The 14,890-nt window shown below is 34.7% G+C and overlaps 1 protein-coding gene across 2 annotated transcripts in view; it reads left to right on the forward strand.

Annotated features, from left to right (window-relative positions):
* The window catches only part of LOC142226183 (ATP-binding cassette sub-family G member 1), a 176,485-nt gene that overhangs the window by 70,577 nt on the left and 91,018 nt on the right, over positions 1 to 14,890 (forward strand). The window contains exon 2 of one of the 2 annotated variants that reach the window (XM_075296067.1): positions 5,693 to 5,715. The exons of the other annotated variant lie outside the window; for it this stretch is intronic. The gene's annotated coding sequence lies outside the window, so the exon portion shown is untranslated. The remainder of the gene's footprint in view (positions 1 to 5,692; positions 5,716 to 14,890) is intronic. 2 annotated transcript variants of the gene reach the window in all.

Below are 14,890 nucleotides of genomic sequence, written 5' to 3' on the forward strand. Positions count from 1 at the left end.
AACTAATACACTATCTACTGGGCCATGTAACTCTTACTATCGCTATCCCTGCCAACATTTGGGTGATAGTTTTATCGACTTTCGCTAAGATGTCACTATTTCGGATCGCCAGGAAGTTTTCTGGTTGTAAAATCTTAAACACAGCAGCAATAAAAACAACTATCGCGTAGGGTGTTTCCGTTTCGAAACAAATCCGACTCTAACAGTGATCAAAAATCTAAATATAGACTCCATACATCGGCATAGCTGAATTTTCAATAGCACCTCTACATGAGAGTACATGTGTGTAAAAAGCCACTATCAACCAACGAGCTTGTGTGGCGCAGAGGGAGAGCCTCTGACTTGAAAACGAAAGGTTCCGAGTTCAATGCTCGGTGCATCCTATCATCATTTTATTTTTTAAAAACTAACTATCGCTTTTATAAATACTTTTAGTCACTGGTTCGATTCCCCGAGAACACTATCGCGTAGTGGGACATTTGTTCCCGAACGGGGACCCTAATTCGATAGGAAGGTGATATCGCCTGCGAAAGTTTTATCTTCCGCGGCGTAACTACTTCGATACACTTTCGATAGAAAATGTTTGCAGGGATAGCCATCAACGCACAAGGAACCCATACAGTCAAGCAGTTCTATTTATAGACCACTTTATTAGGCACACAAACTCCAAATTGAAGAACTCTATTTAACTGAAATAGTTGCTCACTTTGTTACAAACAATGTACCAAAATACATTTTTTTGGAAACGGAAATAATGTAATTTTATATAATAAGGAAGTTTATTTGGAAGAAAAGTATGTACTTTTTGTGATAAACGTTTATTCCTTTCCAGGATGTAAAAACAATTTCATAAATAGTAACTCAAAAAAACAATATTTTCTGGCTAATTGCATTTTCCTTCACATCTTTCTCACATCTTAGCACCTTTTTTTGTAATACAAACAATGTAGAAGAAATTATTCGATTTTAAACAAATTTTATAAACAAATTTTATATAACAGAAACATACATGTAGTTGGGCACAGTGGAGCAGTGGTTGGTACGTCGGCTTTGCTTACCAAGGGTCCTGGGTTCGATTCCTGCTTCGACCGAACACCAAAAAGTTTTTTTTTTACATATATTCCAGATATGTTCGGAAGATTCCGAAAAGGTGTTCAACATTACATATTACTATATTAAATGTTTACTATGAAACTGTAAAATGTGTCGTATTAAAGACTTAAAGTCAGAAAAGAACAGTGCTTGATATAAACGTAATGGACTGTGTTGTTGGTTCAAAAATAGTTTTTTTTAATATTGATTTATCGGCCAGGCCGAATCTTATGTACCCTCCACCATGGATTGCGTAGAAACTTCTACGAAAGACTGCCATCCACAAATTTCAACTCACATGGTTGTTAAATATCATATACTACCACCATGTACCAAATTTCAACCAGATCGGATGAATTTTGCTTCTCCAAAAGGCACCGGAGGTCAAATCTGGGGATCGGTTTATATGGGCTATATATTATTATGGACTGATAGGAACCAATTCCTGCATGGTTGTTGGATACCCCATACTAACATCACGTACAAAATATCAACCGAATGGGAAGAATTTTGCTCTTCCAAGGTGCTCCGGAGGTCAAATCTGGGGATCGATTTATATGGGGCCTTTATATAATTATGGACCGATGTCGACCAATTTTTGCATGGGTGTTTGAGGCCATATATTAAATTTCAACTGAATCAGATGAATTTTGGTCTTCCAAGAGTCTCCGAAGGTCAAATCTGGTGATCGGTTTATATGGGGGCTATATATAATTATGAACCGATATGGACCAATTTTTGCATGGTTGTTAAGACCATATACTAACACCATGTACCAAATTTCAGCTGGATCGGATGAAATTTGCTTCTCTTAGAGGTTCCTCAAGCCAAATCTGGGGATCGGTTTATATGGGGGCTATATATAATTATGGACCGATGTGAACCAATTTTTGCATGGTTGTTAGAGACCATATACTAACACCATGTACCAAATTTCAGCCGGATCGGATGAAATTTGCTTCTCTTAGAGGCCTCGCAAGCCAAATTTGGGGGTCCGTTTATATGGGGGCTATACGTAAAAATGGACCGATATGGCCCATTTGCAATACCATCCGACCTACATCAATAACAACTACTTGTGCCAAGTTTCAAGTCGATAGCTTGTTTCGTTCGGAAGTTAGCGTGATTTCAACAGACGGACGGACGGACTGACGGACGGACATGCTCAGATCGACTCAGAATTTCACCACGACCCAGAACATATATACTTTGTGGGGTCTTAGAGCAATATTTCGATGTGTTACAAACGGAATGACAAAGTTAATATACCCCCCATCCTATGGTGGAGGGTATAAAAACAGGGCAATCACAGCACTCTCGTTTGTCGGCAGTACTGAAAAAGCCCGCATGTTGCCTCTATGCGTGGCACTATTTTCACAACAGAATTCGAACCTTTTTCGTACTTTTGCCTGCTTTTTTTAGAAAAGAACCTAAAAAGTTCGTTTGCCGGGCAAAATGCAAAAAATTGTGTATTTTTTACAAGAAAAGAAAACACTATAAGTGAGTCTGAAAATAAATCGGGCTGCTACTTTAACCTAACCTATATTGAAAAAAAAAAAACAAGTGTACCCTTTATGGCACTAAAGTCATTTTAATTCTAGTTTAGTTAATAGAATTATTATACCCGGCGCCACACTGTGGAACAGGGTATTATAAGCTAGTGCATATGTTTGCAACACCCAGAAGGAAACGAGATAGACATATGGTGTCTTTGACAATATTGCTTAGGGCCGGCCCCTGAGTCGGTCTAGCCATGTCCGTCTGGCTGTGAACACATTTTTCTGATCAAAGTCTAGGTCGCAATTTTAGTCCAATCAACTTCATATTTGGCGCAAGTATGTATTTTGGGTCGGAATATAACCCTATTGATTTTGGAAGAAATCAGTTCAGTATTAGATATAGCTCCCATACATATCTTTCGCCCGATGTCTACTAAAATCTTTCGTCCGACTTACACTCATATGACCCAAGAGGTAAAATTTGTAATCCGATTTAAGTGAAATTTTGCACAGGGAGTAGAATAAACAGTGTATCTGTGCATGCCGAATTTGGTTGAAATCGGTTCAGATTTAGATATAGCTCTCATATATATGTTTTTCTGATTTCGGCAAAATACCCACATTTTTTTGTAAAACCGCCACTGCTAAGTCGAAAACTTGTAAAAATTACTCTCATTTCTCTCTCTATACTTCTAATACATATCTATCGACAGATAAATCATAAATACACTTTTGCAATGTTGCTTAAAAATTCATTCAGATTTAAATGTTTCCAATATTTTTTTACTACAATTTTGTTCCACCCCAGGGCTGACTTAAATTTTAAGTCTATAGATTTTGTAGAAGTTTAAGAAATGTTGTACAGATTGAGTCAGCTTTAAATGTATGTATGTGGGGAAAAAAAAACATTTTATAAATCACCCAACACATTTGACAGATTTGATATGGTATCGAAAATGTGGGTCTACAAAGTGGTGCAGAGTATAATATAGTCGGCTCCGCCCGACTTTCCTTACTTGTTATGTTTTGAGAAATTTTCCATGACTTTAATAATTTTTTGGGTATGTTAGTTAAATGAATTAAAACAAGTTTATACGGCCGTAAGTTCGGCCAGGCCGAAGCTTATGTACCCTCCACCATGGATTGCGTAGAAACTTCTACTGAAAACCGTCATCCACAATCGAATTACTTGGGTTGCGGTAACACTTGCCGATGGCAAGGTATCTTAAATCTTCCTAACACCGTCTTCTAAATTACAAGGTAGTCCATACGTAGTATATATTAAACTACAAAAGGCCGATTAAATACGTATATAATTAAGTTTAAAGTTTCTATAGAAATAAAATGTTGACAAAATAAAATTTTGACAACATTTTCTATAGAAGTAAAATTTGGAAAAAATTTTCTATAGAAATAAAATTTGGAAAAAATTTTCTATAGAAATAAAATTCTGACAAAATTTTCTATAGAAATAAAATTTTGTCAAAATTTTCTACAGAAATAAATTTTTTACAAAATTTTCTATAGAAATAAAATGTTTACAAAATTTTCTATAGAAATACAATTTTGACAAAATTTTCTATAGAAATAACATTTTGACAATGTTTTCCATAAAAATAAAATTTGGGTAGATTATTTTTGGCTCGAGTGGCAACCATGAATATGAACCCATATGGACCAATTTTTGTGTGATTGGGGATCGGCTATATATAACTATAGACCGATATGGACCAATTTTGGCATGGATATTAGCGGGCTTATACTAACACCACGTTAACCGGATCGGATGAATTTTGCTCCTCCAAGAGGCTCCGGAGATCAAATCTGGGGAACGGTTTATATGGGGGCTATATATAATTATGGACCGATATGGACCAATTTTTGCATGATCATTAGAGAACATATACAAACACCATGTACCAAATTTCAGCCGGATCGAATGAAATTTTCGTTTCTTAGAGGCTCCGCAAGACAAATCGGGGGATCGGTTTATATGGGGGCTATATATAATTATGGACTGATGTGGATCAATTTTTGCATGGTCATTAGAGAACATATACCAATACCATGTACCAAATTTCAGGCGGATCGGATGAAATTTGCTTCTCTTAGATGCTCCGCAAGCCAAATTGGGGGATCGGTTTATATGGGGGCTATAGATAATTATGGACCGTTATGGACCAATTTTTACATGGTTGTTAGAGACCATATACTAACACCGTGTACCAAATTTCAGCCGGATCGGATGAAATTTGCTTCTCTTAGAGCGATCGCAAGCCAAATTTGGGGGTCCGTTTATATGGGGGCTATACGTAAAAGTGGACCGATATGGCCAATTTGCAATACCATCCGACCTACATCAATAACAACTACTTGTGCCAAGTTTCAAGTCGATAGCTTGTTTCGTTCGGAGGTTAGCGTGATTTCAACAGACGGACGGACGGACATGCTCAGATCGACTCAGAATTTCACCACGACCCAGAATATATATACTTTATGGGGTCTTAGAGCAATATTTCGATGTGTTACAAATGGAATGACAAAGTTAATATACCCCCATCCTATGGTTGAGGGTATAAAAAGGGGAAAATTATATACAAATGAAGCATACATATTTACTAAATTCGTGTCTCCCACAAAATAGCTAAGAATTTCATAAAATTTAATGACAAAAGGAACGATGAGGACGAAAGAGATGGAACTAGTGACAATCGTTCCTTTTAGTGAACCGTTCATTGGAACTAGTTCGTTCCAGAACGACATAAGACTATTTGAAATACAGTTTAGATAAAATTTTCTAAATTAAACTAATTTTTCTAAAATTACTAAAATTACCCACTTTCCCGGTGTTTTTTGATTGTAATAGATTTTGTAATTTTATAAACATCAGCTTTTGCTCGACACCATGTAATTCTTATAGCGATCAACTACAACTTCTCCATAATACATACACAGATTATATAAATGCCAATTATATCATTTGAATTCTTACAAATATTCAGGACATTTGTATCAAATTTAAAGATTTCAAGATGACTATGTCGAAACAAGTCATTTTGTATGCATTAAAATAATCAAAGTTTATTTTATTTTTATTTCAGCTGCTGTTAATAGAAACCCAAAGGTATGTAAAAGCTATCCACCATTTCTATGGAAAACAAAAAAAAACAAGTGAACGATTACTTCACTAATTACTTCGTTGATAGAAAGAAATATGCCAGTAGGCATACTTCTCTTCAAGTTTAGCGCTAATAACCAAATCATGTCTGCTATATGTCTAGTCCGGTTTTGCGGTCTATTGACTATACATGGCTTCCGGAGTTTAAAACGTAACACACATTACGTGGTATTTTACATTGGCTACACACAAAGTTTGTTTTGGTCATCCGAACCACAGACTAGCCTCTACAAGTATGACTTGCAAATCCCAACTTATTTGTTTGCATGCACTACAATGATGATATATCAATGAAAATAAACAATAGAATATAAGTAAACAAACAAAAAAATATATACATATAAAAAAAACACAATATGATGGAACATTAGATTGTATGTATGTTCAAAGCAAAATAGATTAACCTTTTTCGATTTGAATGTAAAAGTTGATGGAATATATTACCGGTTAGATTTAGCATAGGAGAAAATTCAGCTGAAGGAAAATGTTAGTTGGCATGATTGTGAAAAAAGTAAAGAAAAAACACTTTGCTTCATGCGTACATTAGAATATTTCCAAAAAATAAATAAAATAGTGTCCGTACCGTGTTAAAAATATTGACCAAAATATTAACACCCAGCTATTGCACATTTACACTCAAACAAAAAGTGAACTCTCTATTTCACTAAAGCCAATTTAGCTTTATTTTAGTTGATGGAATTATTATGTTTGGAGAAATTTTCCTTTACTCTAATAATTTTTTGCGTACGTTAATTAAATGAACTAAAAAACGGGAAAAAATATACACAAATGAAGCATAACATAAAGAGTTACTAAATTCGTAGTAAACTATTTCTTTAAATTTGCGCACATCTTGAACTTCGTATGGTACTAAAGACATTCTAGCAAATTTTGAACTCCAATTATTATACCCACCACCATAAAATGGTGACGGGGGTATAATAAGTTTGTCATTCCGTTTGTAACACATCGAAATATCGATTTCCGACTATATAAAGTATATATATTCTTGATCAGGGAGAAATTCTAAGACGATATAAGCATGTCCGTCTGTCCGTCTGTCCGTCTGTCTGTCTGTCTGTCTGTCTGTCTGTCTGTTGTAATCGCGCTACAGCCTTCAATAATGGCGCTATCGTCCCGAAATTTGGCACAGGTTCGTGTTTTGTTTGCAGGCAGGTCAAGTTCGAAGATGGGCTATATCGGTCCAAGTTTTGACATAGTCCCCATATAAACCGACCTCCCGATTTGGGGTCTTGGGCTTATAGAAATCGTAGTTTTTATCCAATTTGCCTGAAATTTGAAATCTAGAGGTATTTTATGACCATAAAGAGGTGTGCCAAAAATGGTGAGTATCGGTCCATGTTTTGGTATAGCCCCCATATAGACCGATCTCCCGAGTTTACTTCTTGGGCTTATAGAAACCGCGGTTTTTATTCAATTTACCTGAAATTGGAAATCTAGAGGTATTGTAGGACCACAAATACGTGTGCCAAAAATTGTGAGTATCGGTCCATATTTTGGTATAGCCCCCATATAGACCGATCTCCCGATTTGGGGTCTTGGGCTTATAGAAAACGTAGTTTTTATCCAATTTGTCTGAAATTGGAAATCTAGAGGTATTTTAGGACCATAAAGAGGTGTGCCGAAAATGGTGAGTATCGGTCCATATTTTGGTATAGCCCCCATATAGACCGATTTCCCGATTTTACTTCTTGGGCTTCTAGAATCCGAAGTTTTTATCCTATTTGCCTGAAAAGGGAAATCTAGAGGTATTTTCGGGTCATAAAGAGGTGTGCCGAAAACGGTGAGTATCGGTCCATAGTTTAGTATAGCCCCCATAAGAACGATCTCCCGATTTAACTCCTTGGGTTTCTAGAAACCGTAGTTTTTATCTGATTTGCCTGAAATTGTAAATATTCTTGTATTTTAGGCTCACAAAAACGTGTATCGGATTAAGTTTTTATTGGTCCATTTGGTAATGCCTCCATATAGACCGACTTCACTTCTTGAGGGTGTAGAAGGCGCACTGATCATGCAAATTGCTTGAAACTCAATGTAAAATTTCCAGATTTTACTTCTAGAGATTTAAGCAGGGCTGTGGAGTCGGAGTCGGAGTCTGAAGATTTGGCTGGAGTCGGAGTCGGAGTCGGAGTCGTAAAAATTTTGCTCGACTCCGACTCCGGCTAAACCAAATTTTTTAAAACACTTCACATTTTTATACCCACCACCATAGAATGGTGATGGGGGTATAATAAGTTTGTCATTCCGTTTGTAACACATCGAAATATCGATTTCCGACTATATAAAGTATATATATTCTTGATCAGGGAGAAATTCTAAGACGATATAACGATGTCCGTCTGTCTGTCTGTCTGTCTGTTGTAATCACGCTACGGTCTTCAATAATGAAGCAATCGTGCTGAAATTTTGCACAAATTCGTCTTTTGTCTGCAGGCAGGTCAAGTTCGAAGATGGGCTATATCGGTCCAGGTTTTTATATAGTCCCCATATAAACCGACCTCCCGATTTGGGGTCTTGGGCTTATAGAAATCGTAGTTTTTATCCAATTTGCCTGAAATTTGAAATCTAGAAGTATTTTATGACCATAAAGAGGTTTGCCAAAAATGGTGAGTATCGGTCCATGTTTTGGTATAGCCCCCATATAGACCGATCTCCCGATTTTACTTCTTGGGCTTATAGAAACCGCAGTTTTTATTCAATTTACCTGAAATTGGAAATCTAGAGGTATTGTAGGACCACAAATACGTGTGCCAAAAATTGTGAGTATCGGTCCATGTTTTGGTACAGCCCCCATATAAAACGACCTCCCGATTTTGGGTCTTGGGCTTATAGAAACCGTAGTTTCTATCCAATTTGTCTGAAATTGGATATTTAGAGGTATTTTAGGACCATAAGAGGTGTGCCGAAAATGGTGAGTATCGGTCCATATTTTGGTATAGCCCCCATATAGACCGATTTCCCGATTTTACTTCTTGGGCTTCTAGAATCCGAAGTTTTTATCCTATATGCCTTAAATTGGAAATCTAGAGGTATTTTCGGGTCATAAAGAGGTGTGCCGAAAACGGTGAGTATCGGTCCATATTTTAGTATAGCCCTCATAAGAACGATCTCCCGATTTAACTCCTTGGGTTTCTAGAAACCGTAGTTTTTATCTGATTTGCCTGAATTTGTAAATATTCTGATATTTTAGGCTCACAAAAACGTGTATCGGATTAAGTTTTTATCGGTCCATTTGATAATGCCTCCATATAGACCGACTTCACTTCTTGACGGTGTAGAAGGCGCACTGATCATGAAAATTGCTTGAAACTCAATGTAAAATTTGCAGATTTTACTTCCACAGATTTAAGATTTCAAATTAAGACGTTACTTTTTAAATTTTCTTTCACACATACAAGAGATGTTAATGATTCCTCTAAAACTCAAACAAAAATGGTTCTTATAAATCCAGAATCTGATATAGTCCTCATAGGTGAAATCTTTAAATTTATCTTCGGGAAGTATCCTCAAGTCCTCAAGCCCTCCTGAAATTTCAAAGGAAACCCTAATATTTGGTTCATGGTGGTGGGTATTTAAGATTCGGCCCGGCCGAACTTAGTGCTGTATATACTTGTTTTTTCTTAAAATTTGTACAAAATTTTTGCATAATATTGTATCCAAAAATTTTTTAAGAAGCTTATTTCTATACAAAATTTTGTTGAAATTTTATTTCTATGAAAAATTTGTTAAAATTTTGTTTCTATGAAAATTTTGTTAAAATTTTATTTCTATTAAAATTTTGTTAAAATTTTATTTCTATAGAAATTTTTGTCCAAATGTTATTTCTGCAGAAAAATTCCATTTGGTCTGACCATCGGACCAACTTCAATAATTTTTTGGGTCTATTTTGGTCAATCGAACTAATGGGGCTACGCCAAAAACATGGAAGGATACGTACAGTATTCAGCACATCTATTGTAGTTCTAGAATATAGACCCCAAAACAGAGGGCCGGTTTATAAGGGGACTATATCAAAAACTGGACCGATACACAATATATTCGGTACACCTCTTAATGGTCCTAGAATACCTCCAGATTTCCAATTTCAGGCAAATTGGATAAAAACTACGGATTGTAGAAGTCCAAGAAGTAAACTCGTAACATCGGTCTAAAAGGGGGCTATATAAAAACTTCGTCCGATAATGACCATCTTCGGCACGCCTTGTAATGGTCCTATAATACCTCTAGATTTCCAATTTCAGACAAATTGGATAAAAACTACGGATTCTAGAAGCTCAAGAAATAAAATCGGGAGTTCTGTCTACATGGGAGCTATATTAAAACATGGTCCGATAATCACCATTTTCAGCACTCCTCCTTATAGGCCTAGAATACCTCTAGGTTTCCAATTTCTGGCAAATTGGATAAAAACTACGGTTTTTATAAGCCCAAGACCCCAAATCGGGCGATCGATTGATATGGCAGCTATATCAAAACCTGGACCGATCTAGCTCATCTTCGACATGAAAAACTTATTATACCCCTGTCACCATTCTATGGTGGTGGGTATAAAAATATTTTTATGTAGAAAATTTTGTCAAAAATTTATTTCTATAGAAAATTTAGCCAAAATTTTGCTTCTATAGAAAATTGTGCAAAATTTTGCTTCTATAGAAAATTGTGCAAAATTTTATTTACACAAAAAATTTTCCAAAATTTCTATTAATAATTTTTTCAATTTTTTTTCTATAGAAAATTGTGCCAAAATTTTGTTACTATAGATTTTTTTATACAAAATTTATACAACATTTTATGTCGATAGAAAATTTAGTCAACATTTTATTTTTAGAGAAAATTTAGTCTAAATTTTCTTTCTATAGAAAATTTTGCAGCATTTTATTTCTTTAGAAAATTTTGCAAAATTTTATTTACTACACAAAAAATTTTCCAAAAATTTCTATTGATATTTTTTTCAAAATTTTATTTCTATAGAAAATTTTGTCAAAATTTGTTTACTATAGTTTTTTTATAGAAAATTTGGTAAAAATTTATTTATATAGAAAATTTTCTCAAACATTTATTTATATAGAGAATTTACTTCAAATTTTGTTTCTATAGAAAATTTTGCAAACTTTTATTTACTACACAAAATTTTTTCCAAAATTTCTATTTATATTTTTTTTCAAAATTTTATTTCTATAAAACAATTTGTCAAAATTTTATTTATATAGCAAATTTTCTCAAATTCTCACTGCTAAGTCGAAAACTGCTAAAAGTGACTCAAATTTTGCTATATAAAAAATTATGAATGTTTCCCAAATATTGCACGAGATTTTGTAGAAGTCTGATTTCAGATTTTATCAAAATGTAGATCTAAATACAAAGTTGTGCAGAGTATGTTACAATCGGCCCGCCCGACTTTAGACTTTCTTTGCATTTTTATTATACCCACCACCATAGAATGGTGATGGGGCACTGAAAAAACAGTGAACCCACCAGGAAAGATAACTTTCGATTAATTTTAGAAAATTTGGAACTTTTTTAGAAAATTTTAACTAAACGGTATTACAAGCGCTGGTATCACTCCGATATGACAAAAATAAGGAAATATTTTTCGACAAATTCAAGAAAATTTAGTAAACATAACTAATTTTTTTCAGTAGTTAAAGAAAATTTTGTAGTTTTAAGAGAAATCTTGGAGTTCAAAATTGCAAGAATGTCTTTAGTGACATACGAAGTTCATAATGGACACATTTTTGTTAAAATTTACAAATTTAAAGAAATAATGAACTATTTTGTAAGAAATACGAAATTAGGAAATCTTTATGCTTTATTTGTGTATAACTTTTTCCCGTTTTTTAGTTCATTTAACTAACATACGCAAAAAATTATTTGACTAAAATAAACTTTTTCCAAACATAATGATTCTATGCACTAATATAAAGTTAATATGGCTTTAGTGAAATAGAGAGTTCACTTTTTTTTGAGTGGGGTATAATAAGTTTGTCATTCCGTTTGTAACACATCGAAATATCGATTTCCGACTATATAAAGTATATATATTCTTGATCAGGGAGAAATTCTAAGACGATATAACGATGTCCGTCTGTCCGTCTGTCTGTCTGTCTGTCTGTTGTAATCACGCTACAGTCTTCAATAATGAAGCAATCGTGCTGAAATTTTGCACAAACTCGTCTTTTGTCTGCAGGCAGGTCAAGTTCGAAGATGGGCTATATCGGTCCAGGTTTTTATATAGTCCCCATATAAACCGACCTCCCGATTTGGGGTCTTGGGCTTATAGAAATCGTAGTTTTTATCCAATTTGCCTGAAATTTGAAATCTAGAGGTATTTTATGACCATAAAGAGGTGTGCCAAAAATGGAGAGTATCGGTCCATGTTTTGGTATAGCCCCCATATACACCGATCTCCCGATTTTATTTCTTAGGCATATAGAAACCGCAGTTTTTATTCAATTTACTTGAAATTGGAAATCTAGAAGTAGTGTAGAACCACAAATACGTGTGCCAAAAATTGTGAGTATCGGTCCATGTTTTGGTATGGTCCCCATATAAAACGACCTCCCGATTTGGGGTCTTGGGCTTATAGAAATCGTAGTTTTTATCCAATTTGCCTGAAATTTGAAATCTAGAGGTATTTTATGACCATAAAGAGGTGTGCCAAAAATGGTTAGTATCGGTCCATGTTTTGATATAGCCCCCATATAGACCGATCTCCCGATTTTATTTCTTGGGCTTATAGAAACCGCAGTTTTTATTCAATTTACTTGAAATTGGAAATCTATAGGTATTGTAGGACCACAAATACTTGTGCCAAAAATTGTGAGTATCGGTCCATGTTTTTGTATGGTCCCCATATAAAACGACCTCCCGATTTGGGGTCTTGGGCTTATAGAAATCGTAGTTTTTATCCAATTTGCCTGAAATTTGAAATCTAGAGGTATTTTATGACCATAAAGAGTTGTGCCAAAAATTGTGAGTATCGGTCCATATTTTGGTATAGCCCCCATATAGACCTATCTCCCGATTTTACTTCTTTGGCTTATAGAAACCGCAGTTTTTATTCAATTTACCTGAAATTGGAAATCTAGAGGTATTGTAGGACCACAAATACGTGTGCCAAAAATTGTGAGTATCGGTCCATGTTTTGGTATAGCCCCCATATAAAACGACCTCCCGATTTTGGGTCTTGGGCTTATAGAAACCGTAGTTTCTATCCAATTTGTCTGAAATTGAATATCTAGAGGTATTTTAGGACCATAAGAGGTTTGCCGAAAATGGTGAGTATCGGTCCATATTTTGGTATAGCCCCCATATAGACCGATTTCCCGATTTTACTTCTTGGGCTTCTAGAATCCGAAGTTTTTATCCTATATGCCTTAAATTGGAAATCTAGAGGTATTTTCGGGTCATAAAGAGGTGTGCCGAAAACGGTGAGTATCGGTCCATATTTTAGTATAGCCCTCATAAGAACGATCTCCCGATTTAACTCCTTGGGTTTCTAGAAACCGTAGTTTTTATCTGATTTGCCTGAATTTGTAAATATTCTGATATTTTAGGCTCACAAAAACGTGTATCGGATTAAGTTTTTATCGGTCCATTTGATAATGCCTCCATATAGACCGACTTCACTTCTTGACGGTGTAGAAGGCGCACTGATCATGAAAATTGCTTGAAACTCAATGTAAAATTTGCAGATTTTACTTCCACAGATTTAAGATTTCAAATTAAGACGTTACTTTTTAAATTTTCTTTCACACATACAAGAGATGTTAATGATTCCTCTAAAACTCAAACAAAAATGGTTCTTATAAATCCAGAATCTGATATAGTCCTCATAGGTGAAATCTTTAAATTTATCTTCGGGAAGTGTCCTCAAGTCCTCAAGCCCTCCTGAAATTTCAAAGGAAACCCTAATATTTGGTTCATGGTGGTGGGTATTTAAGATTCGGCCCGGCCGAACTTAGTGCTGTATATACTTGTTTTTTCTTAAAATTTGTACAAAATTTTTGCATAATATTGTATCCAAAAATTTTTTAAGAAGCTTATTTCTATACAAAATTTTGTTGAAATTTTATTTCTATGAAAAATTAGTTAAAATTTTGTTTCTATGAAAATTTTGTTAAAATTTTATTTCTATTAAAATTTTGTTAAAATTTTATTTCTATAGAAATTTTTGTCCAAATGTTATTTCTGCAGAAAAATTCCATTTGGTCTGACCATCGGACCAACTTCAATAATTTTTTGGGTCTATTTTGGTCAATCGAACTAATGGGGCTACGCCAAAAACATGGAAGGATACGTACAGTATTCAGCACATCTATTGTAGTTCTAGAATATAGACCCCAAAACAGAGGGCCGGTTTATAAGGGGACTATATCAAAAACTGGACCGATACACAATATATTCGGTACACCTCTTAATGGTCCTAGAATACCTCCAGATTTCCAATTTCAGGCAAATTGGATAAAAACTACGGATTGTAGAAGTCCAAGAAGTAAACTCGTAACATCGGTCTAAAAGGGGGCTATATAAAAACTTCGTCCGATAATGACCATCTTCGGCACGCCTTGTAATGGTCCTATAATACCTCTAGATTTCCAATTTCAGACAAATTGGATAAAAACTACGGATTCTAGAAGCTCAAGAAATAAAATCGGGAGTTCTGTCTACATGGGAGCTATATTAAAACATGGTCCGATAATCACCATTTTCAGCACTCCTCCTTATAGGCCTAGAATACCTCTAGGTTTCCAATTTCTGGCAAATTGGATAAAAACTACGGTTTTTATAAGCCCAAGACCCCAAATCGGGCGATCGATTGATATGGCAGCTATATCAAAACCTGGACCGATCTAGCTCATCTTCGACATGAAAAACTTATTATACCCCTGTCACCATTCTATGGTGGTGGGTATAAAAATATTTTTATGTAGAAAATTTTGTCAAAAATTTATTTCTATAGAAAATTTAGCCAAAATTTTGCTTCTATAGAAAATTGTGCAAAATTTTATTTACACAAAAAATTTTCCAAAATTTCTATTAATAATTTTTTCAATTTTTTTTCTATAGAAAATTGTGCCAAAATTTTGTTACTATAGAT

Source organism: Haematobia irritans, chromosome 2 (assembly GCF_050003625.1).
Source record: "Haematobia irritans isolate KBUSLIRL chromosome 2, ASM5000362v1, whole genome shotgun sequence".
Lineage (NCBI taxonomy): Eukaryota > Metazoa > Arthropoda > Insecta > Diptera > Muscidae > Haematobia > Haematobia irritans.